The sequence below is a fragment of the Rhodnius prolixus genome, unplaced genomic scaffold (assembly GCF_049639745.1).
Source record: "Rhodnius prolixus isolate KJV_2025 unplaced genomic scaffold, Rpr scaffold_9, whole genome shotgun sequence".
Taxonomy (NCBI): domain Eukaryota; kingdom Metazoa; phylum Arthropoda; class Insecta; order Hemiptera; family Reduviidae; genus Rhodnius; species Rhodnius prolixus.
The window spans coordinates 11,899,493-11,910,337 of NW_027411604.1; positions in this window are offsets into that span (position 1 = coordinate 11,899,493).

The window sequence follows — 10,845 nt, forward strand, 5'->3', positions numbered from 1 at the left end:
TTATGGTGAGGTACCAATTGCCTCAAAGAATTATTAGACAATTGATGTCAAAAAGGTGTCCAAAAAGTTGTAGGCCTCAGTTTAAGGCTTTAAATACTATACTATCCATAAGCTTGCTCCACAATAACAAGGAAAGAACAATATGGATTTAAGAAGCATTCGATTCTTGCTATACAATGCTGTAAATTTAATATCAATTTACCATGGAGTTCTGAAATTTAAAAAAAATGTATACTTTAATAATTCAAGAAGAGTTCATGGATCAGAACTGGAGACTAACAGAGTTTAATGTAGTATATAATATATATTTTACAAATCACAACATAAAGAAAACCAAATCTGATTGATTTACAGAGGACCCTTAAATGTATTGTTATAAAAAGTATAAAAACAAGATTGGCTGGCCGAGGTACAATATAATGGCTATGTTTCTCGTTTTAGCAAAGAATTTAGCCTGAATAGGCTTTCATGATCACCGATTTCCAAACTTCCAGTTAAGAGAATAAGAGGGCGGAAATCAAATCAAAGCGCAAATTTCCATCTGCCTTCTAATAATTTTACAAACAAGATAATAATATTCAAAGCAGTTTTGACAGTTTTCCTCATATTTCTTTCACCGAAATGATTATTGAAATCCAATTACCATTGAGTTGTTCTGACTGTTGAAAATAGCAGCACAAAGACTGAATTGAAGGTAACACATGAATGGAATAAGAAGAGCGAAAGACAGGTTATATTAATGGGGAAATTGCTTTAATAAAATTGTTCAAATGGAAGCACCAGAATTCCAGCATAGCGGCTCTGCCATGAACATTAACAAGTATTTTGCCTCATTCAGGTAAAAGCCTATCAAATGGTAAATATGGGGAAATTTACTGGAATAAAACCAATTTTACATTTAACTGATCTTCAGAGAATTTGCTTATCGTTAACACAATTTAATGGAGACAAATTCCTGTTTGGCAAGAAGAATAAGTTAGCCCAGAAATACTTTGAATGTTCTCCCTTTCTTCCGCCGAGTGTTCTGAGTGGGCGCTACAATTGACGATCTGGTTCTGTTAAAATAATAAAAATGAGCAGTTAGCGGACTACCAAAATAGGCATTACATCAATAGATCGATAAATAAATAAAACTAAGTAAGGCTTTAGAAGGCGCTCTAACCCTTTCCACATCAGCTTCTAGAATCTTCAGAAACCCCTCGCCGCCACTTGCAGACGTACCTTACCACAACCCTTCTTCTTCAAGAAATGAAGCCTTGATGATATCATGAATAGAAATTGCATAGAAATGATATCAATATTTCCCTTTTTTATGGATAGAACATTACCACTTCTGGAAATAACCTTTCTTCATTTGCTTTACCGGTCGGACTGCACCCATTAAAATATCTTCTTCGCACATCAAGCCACGCCGTTATCCAGCTCGATAACTAAAATACTTACCGAGGATTTTTATGCCAACAAACAGCTAGCTTCTTTCTGCAAGTAAGAATAATTAAGGAAATAATTTACATGGATATCTCCTTTAAAAAATCCAACATGAAATTGTTGAAAGTGGGAAATGCATTGATATTTTCCTAAATTATAAAGGCGTTTGAACCTCTGATTTCTTTCAGTATTTACAAAGTAAAACAAATATATAAACTGCCAATTTTTATGACGTATATAAATAAATTGTTTTCCAAATAAAATAAAAAGAAAAAAATGAATAATAGTTGGAGAAATAGAATAGGATATATTGGCAGATATGTATGTTATGCAAGTGACGTGCAATAAATAATAGTCCAGTTATAGAATTTATATTTGAATAAATAATTTAATTAAAAATGTTATCGTTTATCGATTAGAAAATAATATATTATTGTTAGAGCAATATCATTGGAAAATAGATGGAAAGTGTTTAAAATATTTATTGAATGATTTAAATGGAAATTAATGAGGGTAAAAGAGGTCGCATGGGAGGTAGGGATTATCGTTAAAAATCCATTCTTTATGATTTATAATCCTTTATTTTAGAATATTTGTCTCTGGCAGCATGTATTTTATATGATTAAAACAAATTTGAACGCTAATCGCTTTTCAATAGCTCACAAGAACGTCTACTATCTGGAGGCTGCTGGATGTGATCTACGATCAGGTTTTGGTAGTATGCACTTCTCTGGAAGTTTAAGAGCATCCAGCCAGCTATTACTTTATTTTGAAACCCTAATTTAGCGAAGCCCTCCTACATTATAGTTCATGTAAGTCTGTTTTTTTTTTTTTTTTCAAATTCTGCCAAAATGTTGCTAAGCAGAGTTCTAGGGTCACCCCTGAATGAATAAATCTTTGGATATTCAACTTAATTTGCGTCCACATGACTTCAGATGTTTCAACTTAATTGGGACCCTCAAGGGAACATCTATGGCCAATCCTGGATTCGGTGATCATTCGAATGTTCCAACCTAATCTGAATTTCGCTAGACTGCATTTTGGAGCACATCCTAATTAATGTATAGGCTCCGGACGTTCCTATCTAATCTGAGACTCATCTTCTTTCCTAACACAAATTTTAATGCCACTTTTCTTATAACCAATCCAGTAATACTACAGACTAATTTAAAATATCTAACTTTAATTACCTGCGATTATTTCGATTCTAAGTTACGGTGGTTTCGTGTAAGTAAAGTAATCGCCTATTTTTTCAGGCAGGCTTTACGTCCAACTACCAATTAGGTGTCGTGGATGGAGGCGACTAGCAAACATACTTTACTGTAAATTCCTATTATTAACCATTAAATAAAATCCAAGGCCACAATACATATTAGCTTTGCAGGTCTCGCTTCTAACCGCTCGGCTGCTGTGGCGCCCTGGTGGTTTCGTGTACACAAACCTACTTTTTAAAAATATTATTTGGTACGTAGTGGATCTCAAAAATTATATTTGTGGTAAAAATATCAAAATAGAAACTCGGTTTTTTATAGTACAAAAAGAGAAAGTAAAATATGTTCACTATGTTTCAACGCCAGAATAACAAAACAAGTATGTACCAACTCTGTTCAATAGGAACATTCTGTCGTTAAGTTCACAATAAAAGTAAAAAAAAAAAGTAAGTAAAGTAATCGCCTATTTTTTTCAGGCGGGGCTTAACGTCCAACTACCATTTACTAGGTGTCGCGGACGGAGGCGAATAGCAAACCACAATAAAAGTAGAATCAACCAAATTTTCTTTCTTGACTAATTAAAACAGATAATGGCTCTAATAAAGCCAATTCTTTATTCTTCGTGCGAACGAAGTTTAACCACGATCTAATTAAAGTCACGGTTTTTCTAAGAATTTGCAGTAAAATGCATTTATCATATATTTGCCACCAAGGACTGTGCTTCATTTCCTTCTAAATCAGTTTTCACAACAACATACTTTCTTTCCGGCGCTAGCGACGGCCATAAATATAACGAGATATTGGTTATGATAAAGCTAAATTACCTTTTCTTATCACCAGAACATATTGTACTAAATCATGAACGTGTTACTAGCCACATTAGAAATATAACCTGATATGCAAATTACTAGATAATCTGTAACACAAATCATATTGAGCCCTAACGATACAAAACTCTAACAATATTGTAGGGAGGGTTTTTTTAAAAAAATATATGTGGTTGCCATAAATATCTTCTCTGCGGTAGAAAAAGGAGTAAAGATAATGTGAGCGTGCGTATGGAGAACGTTTAGTTAGCTGTAAAGCAATATTTTTTTTATTTTAACAAAATAAAATATACAAAAGAGGACTTTTCTTTTTCTTTTTTGTATAAATTATTTCTTGGCTTTCCCCTTATTTTAATCAAAATCAAGATCAAACTAATTTTCTTCTATTTACTTGCAGAGTTATTCTCATCTAATAATAATATAATATAATATTTATTTATTTTGTTTTGAGGAATTTCTCATACAAATGGAGTTGAGTGACAAAACAGAAAATACATTTCTTGAAATATAAACACAAAATAAAAATTAATACCTTTACTTTTAGACTTGGTTTGAGCTGAATCAGAGTTTCTACAAGCGAAGTTCTGAGGATGAGCCAGATGTCGCCGAAAGTTCCTCTAGTTGCTATTCCAAGACAGCAGGCCTATTGGAAGTTTTTTGTTTCTTCTGAGTCTTCACCGTACTCAACCACTGGTCAAGTTGGGAAAGTATTGGTGTAGAAGGACGGTTGGAGTCATCAGTCTAGGATGTTTCCCCTGCTTCTTTATCACTGCTTCTTTTTCTCACCATTTTCCTTCTTCTTGGAGTCTGCTTCTTCTTTGAAGAAGTAGATGTGCGATTAGAACTTAATATATCATCGTAGTATCTTTTCCCATTTAGAACAATATAACTGTAGCCCATTTTGATGTTCTATTCCTCTTCTCTTCCCTGTTTATAAAACTTATAAGGAACGCTTCTCTCTTCCCTATTTATTTCTGAATAATCTTCAGAAACAAATGTTCTCCTTTTAAATTCAATCTCTTATGAAAGATTTCATTTCTCTTTTTCTCTGATTCGAACCGAATCAAAAAAGGTGGTTTGTTAGGCTTGTTACCAAGCGTACGTATAAATGTTATATCATTTTCTGAACAAGTAACTTCCAATTTAGTATTAAATATTTTTAAAATTTCCTATAAGGCAATATTCTTGTAATCAATGTCTACATCTAAGTCAAAAAGTACTAAATTCCTCCGTCTGACCTCTCTCTCTCCAACATTCTTATTTCACCATTCAGCCGTTTATTAGTTCTTCTTAATTCAGAATCATCCTCCTTTAGTGATTTAATTTCACTTTGCATCACCTCATTTTTATTATTTGTATCGGTAACCAAACTATCCTCAACTATACCTCAGTGGTTCCTGTTTTAGGACATAAAACCACACTGGAGTTCATGCAGCTTCTTTCTAGCTTTAATGATCTTCGCAGTTTATAATCTGGAGCTATCTGATCACATGACCAAATAATACCAATTTTGACTGTAGGAGAAGGTGACTCAGCAAGAGACCCCATTTTTCCATCTGCAGCCTATTCGACAAGTGGGATGCAACGTTTCATCAGTCTGGTGCAAGTTCCATAAGGAACGAGAGGAAAAGGATGATTGGCTCAGCGAACCACCTTTCTTCGCCAAATAATCATTCTCCTCAATCCCGTGAAGAACCACGTGCACGAGTATCAATGGTAGCAGTAACTTAAAAGTTTTTGTCAGCCTAATCTGCCAGTTCCAATTGACATCTCTACATGGATGGTTTCACTGTCAGCGAGACAAGCGCTAATATTGCCGCCAGGAAATATATCAGAAACATAACACTTTTTACCATGTGCTCCATTAATTTTTTTTTTTTTTACAGCTATCTCCACAGTTGCCATTTCACCATCTAAGTATCTCCAACCCCTCACTGCCACGAACGTCTGGAATAACTTGGAAAACACTTGGGCAACAGTATTTCCCATTCCTGGGGTTGCAGATTTGTAAATATGGAGCAATTTATTTCCTGGTTATCGTGCCGCTTTAGTTGCCCAGCTGTCATGTCTTAAACACATAACTTGGATATTTTCTTTAGCAAAGTGGCATTTCCTCTAGACAAATTAGATTACATTGTCAAGTTAGATTCTAGGTTCCAGAAATAAAATCAATGACAACCTAAGTAAGTGACATTATCTTAAATAAATCGTTTAAACGGGGTTATAATTAAAACCAGTCTTAACCAGTTCTTAGTTTTAATATAATTTAGTTTTATTACAACAGAAATAATAAACGATAGACATGCCGACAGGAAACGTGAAATACTTTGCAACGATTTAAACTCTAATCTAATCAGAAACAGGAAATTGAAAATAAATAATTATCCCACTGCAAAATAGTTTCGACATTTATGTTTGCGAACCACGCTAATTACAATAGTATAAGTTAATTATTAAGTTTGTTTATTTAATATACATTGCACTTTATCCATTTCCTTTTTTTTAGTAATGTGTACAATATGGAGTATTGCTTATTTCATTTCCGGAGTTAAAGCAGGAAAAGTAAAATGTAATAGAATTGGCGGATAACAGGAAATTACCTAGTTTGTATAAAAAAAGGGAAATATATCATAAATCCTCTCAAAAAGGAAGGAAGTGCTTAATATTTTTGTATAATTCTTTCAGAGAAACTTTAAAAATATAACGCCCTTAACAGCTTCCTTTCATGAATAATGTTAACTAGAAATTCCGTCCCAGATGGCACCATCTGCAATTTTACTTTCAGTAATGTGCATACAGAATAATTCCGGTCTCAAATTGTTGCATTACAATACTATTGCTTTTATTTCCTAATTTTCTCCCATTTTTTTTTTTGTAACAGTGCTCCTCGTCCTGTAGCAAACAACATGATGATAAGCCCCAATAGACTAGTGTGTTGTAAGGGCAAGTTTAAATATGAATGTGTGTTGTTGTATACATCAATTGCTGAATGGCGGAATGTGAGTGTGAGAACAAGGATAAACCGGAAAGCTCCTGCTAATTTCCCTGAAGAAGATGGTAGTGATCACACTACGCCCTTCAGAGAGGCGATGTTTTCCCCTCAAACCAACTATAATTCTTTTGATTTAGTGAAAATTCAAATTTGAAAAACCTGATACTTTTTCCGAATCATTTTCCTCTGTGACCCGAACTGAGAACTATGAAGAGTTATCTGGGATATTATTTAACTCTCAGGTGAGTTATAATAAGCAGCGCGCATAACTATCTCACGAGAGCAGAAACTTAACTATGCAAAATAGAACTTACCTAAAGTAAGTTATACTTATCTATGAAGTTGTAAACTTAAAGCCCTTTGATGCAGAACCTAGCCAGACTATATTATGAGACAGAATTGTAATAATAATCAAGAGATAGGTTCCTATTTCAGGTATATTTGTATTAACATAATCAGAGAAACAAAAATAATGTTAAATCTTAAAATGGCCTTTACAAAAATCTATTTGAATCTTCTCGAAGCATTCTGTTACAGCTACTGTTACAATTTAATGATTTTTATTTAGAACCATTAATATCTTCTAAAAAACAATTAGAGATCGGGTGAGCCGCTGATTTTGAAGAGTTGAAACTGATTTCTCTGCAATCCAGCAGCCAAGACATGGCCCAAAGCATTCGCCATGCATCCTCCAGGATTCAGAAATCCATATAAAATAACTTACACCGCTGGGAGGGAATTTAGGTAAGAAATGGATACTTACGAAGAATTTGAAGAATATTGCTGGAGCTTTTCCGAATATTTTTTCGATCAATAATAATATTTTAAAGTATGCATTGATGGAATGTTCTGTATTTAACTTTAGTTTGATATAGAGCCTAGGTATCTATCGCCAGACTCCTGAGTTCCGTTTAACTGACAGGACTAGAGGAGTAGACTCTCTGTGGGTTGCGATGGCTACATTTTCTAGCCAATTCTGGTAGAATCCTTCAAGATAATATTCTAACTGGATACCATATAGAGGGCGAAATAGTAACTTGTAAAATAGATACCTAGTAAATTTTGTGGAAATGAGTTGCAACCATTTTGGAGAAAAAATTACATTCAGGAGAAAAATAGACACGAGCATCCACGTAAGAAGAAGAAGAAGATCTTGCACTAATTTACTTTAATGTTCTGTGGACTTGAAAAGTACATACATTTAAAATAAACGAACTGGAGCCTAGAACAAAAGGAAGAACTGTATTAAACGGTGTAAACGGTATTCGTTCAGTTGTACGATACTTAGAAGGTTCTAGCTGTGAATATGTTTTCCAATACGCCGTTCACCCTTAAAGCACTTTTGTATTTTAGCCTAATCCATAAGAACAACGTGGAGTAAACAACTGTTATTTTTCTGTGATTTCCATTCTCTTTCTATCAGAATAACATTACTAAATATGAAAATTAATTTTTTTTTTGACATCATTTAAGCCCTAAGAAACATATTACTGAGCATATTACTTAGAATTTAATTCTTTGCCTTTCATTTTATATTAATTTAATCTTTTTACAACGCTATGCTCCAGAGTTTTGTATTAGCATGAAAATTAAGTAAAGGAGATTAAATCAAATAAAAAAATAGTGTTTACATTTGACAATTCGCTGTTTTGTTTAATGAAGGATTTCTGATTTTAGTTCTGTAGTTGGTCTGAAGTAAGTTTTTTTTTTTACATTGTAAGAGTATTATTCTTTTCAAAACCTCTTAGTATTAGATTTGAGCTTGTTAGAATTATGTTGTTTGTCATTGGCAATAACCGAATAGTTTTAGTTCTATACTTTTTTTGTCCTTATTTAGTTTAGAGGTTTATATCCGCTATAATAGTTTAAATTGCACATACTTAATAATTATTCCAATTCTCTGCGACAGGTTTTATTATTTTAGACGCAGAAATAAATTAATATCAAGTAAAATATTAGCTGATAATATTAAAATAAAGCAAATATTAATTATTTAAATCTCCCTAAAAAATAAACTAGGAAAGAAGTTTTAAGAAATCATTGAATTTGTTGAGTGACAAAAATGAATTCATAAGTGGCGTTGAATGTTCTTGTAAACACTAAATCGGGCGATCACCGATTGACGTGCCAAGAACACATGTTTCTACACCAACAAAGAGAACATTTCAGGAATGCTCACAGTGAGAAAGAGTCTGGAGCTTTGTCTTGTTGTATTGTAGTAGGATTAGAACGTGTGTTCGCTCGCTTGGCGCACATTAATGCGAGAAGTGGAGAACATTTAAGACCCTCCTTTTCTGAGGTGAAGAATGAAATGTTCACAAAACAGAAGATAAGATGAGAATTGGTGAAAGTGGATTTGGTTTTATTATTAAAGAGGAGATTAAGTCCAGTACTTTGTAAAGTGGTCAGGCGAAGCGGTAGGTGGAAAGGAATTCACAACAATTTGCCTTGTTTTCAGTGGAAATACTATTGTTGGAAGAGAGTTCCGTTTGATCTGGACTGTGAGGAAATGAGGGTGGCCAGACGGAATGAAATGGAGCACAGGGTTTACAGGCAATAAACTTAATAAGAGAGCAACCTCCGGATTGTGTCTAACCCGGTAATAACTCACTCTTCTCCCAGATATTAGTTAAGTTTTTGTGATGGAGCTTCACCAACCTCTGGAATAAGGGTTTATAACTAACAGAAGCAGAAGAAAGAAATAAAATTGGACGCTGAGAAGATCTCTCCCTTTTTTCTTTTACTTCTGATTCCTGGACAGATACCGCAAATAATATTTCTTTCTTGTACCCCTCAGTCCAGTACCTTCAACCAAATTAAAAACATGTCGCTGGTAATCTTAACACAATTCTGCGGATGCCACCAACTGTTATTAACGATCCATATTAAACCAGCTGTCACCAGTACAAGTTGCTCACTTACAAATGCAAATGTTTGTTACTTATGCTTGGAAAGTGACACACTGAGTTTTTAATTTTTATTACATAGTGTTCATTCAATTATAATACTTTTTTAACCCTCTTTTACCATCTTTTAATAACTTAATTTTTTTAAAAGATTTTTTTGTTGCATTTTAAAGTATGGGTACAAAACAATAGTTTATGAGAATAATGGCTGCCCACATGTACCAATTTCCTAATAGATTTCTCAACTACTTCTATTTTTATTTTACGAACAGCTCTTAGGATCTTATTTAACTTTAGTGTAGTGATAAAAACTATAAATCTACAACTTTTATAAGGAAAATGTTTACCGAGGTATTTGATTAAGGCAATTTCTGGTAATGGGTGTGAGTAGATTTCCACTGATGTGCCATTATTCTTCTGCAATGGTCAAATCTCAACTCTGTTTACACAAAATGGGGGTTAATCGTGTCGCTGAAATCGAGAAAAAAAGCCTCTTTCTAGAATTGATTTTCTGCCCAAATCGCTGCAAAAATTTGCAGCGAATGGGGTAATTTCCGATCCGTGTCAACAGCGCACAGTAATTGAAGAAATACGAGATGTGGCTATTAAATAACGAGACTATTGCTGTAAAACATTTTATTTTAAATTTATATATATTTAGTTATTATCTCCTTCAATATACACCCCTCCCCTATCCCTAAAACGCTCCATGCGAATTTACCATTGTTCGAAACAGTGCTGGAAGTCTTTTTCTGTCAGCTCCTGCATGACGCTGGCCGCTTTTTCTTTCACAGCTTCAACGGACTGAAATCGTGTTCCTTTTAATGCAGATTTCACTTTGGGGAACAGATAAAAGTCACGTGGGGCCAGGTCAGGCGAATAAGGCGGATGGCCTAAAACTGGAATGTTGTACTTGCTAGAAACGTCTTGACAGACAATGCAGGTGAGCCGGCGTGTTGTCTTGATGGAGAACCCATGACTTGTTCTTCCATAAATCGGGTCGTTTTTTCCTTACTCTTTCACGGAGTTGAGCAAGCACCTCACGGTAGTAATGTTGATTAATTATAATCGATATTTTCATCCGTTTTGGACGTGTAAGGCCAACCTGGGCGGTCATCATCTCCGAAGTCTTCTCGGCCCATCTTAGAAACACTTGAACCACTCAAAAACTCGCGCTCACGTGATTAACATTCATCACCATAAACTTCTTTTAATAAAAGATAAGTTTCAGTAGTGGTTTTACCAAGTTTTATGAGAAATTTCACGACCGTTCGTTGCTCTACTACATGTGTAGTATCATGTTTTCGGCAAAACGAAACTAACACCTCTTACACAAACGATGGTTCCGGTCAGACAGATTTCTCTACAAACACGTGAGACGCTGAAATCGAAAGAGAAGGCTTTACGCTGCCCAGCTGTCGGTCGTTAGGATTTGGCGCATGCATAGTTCTTCTGTAGCATCATCAGTCTCGTTATTTATT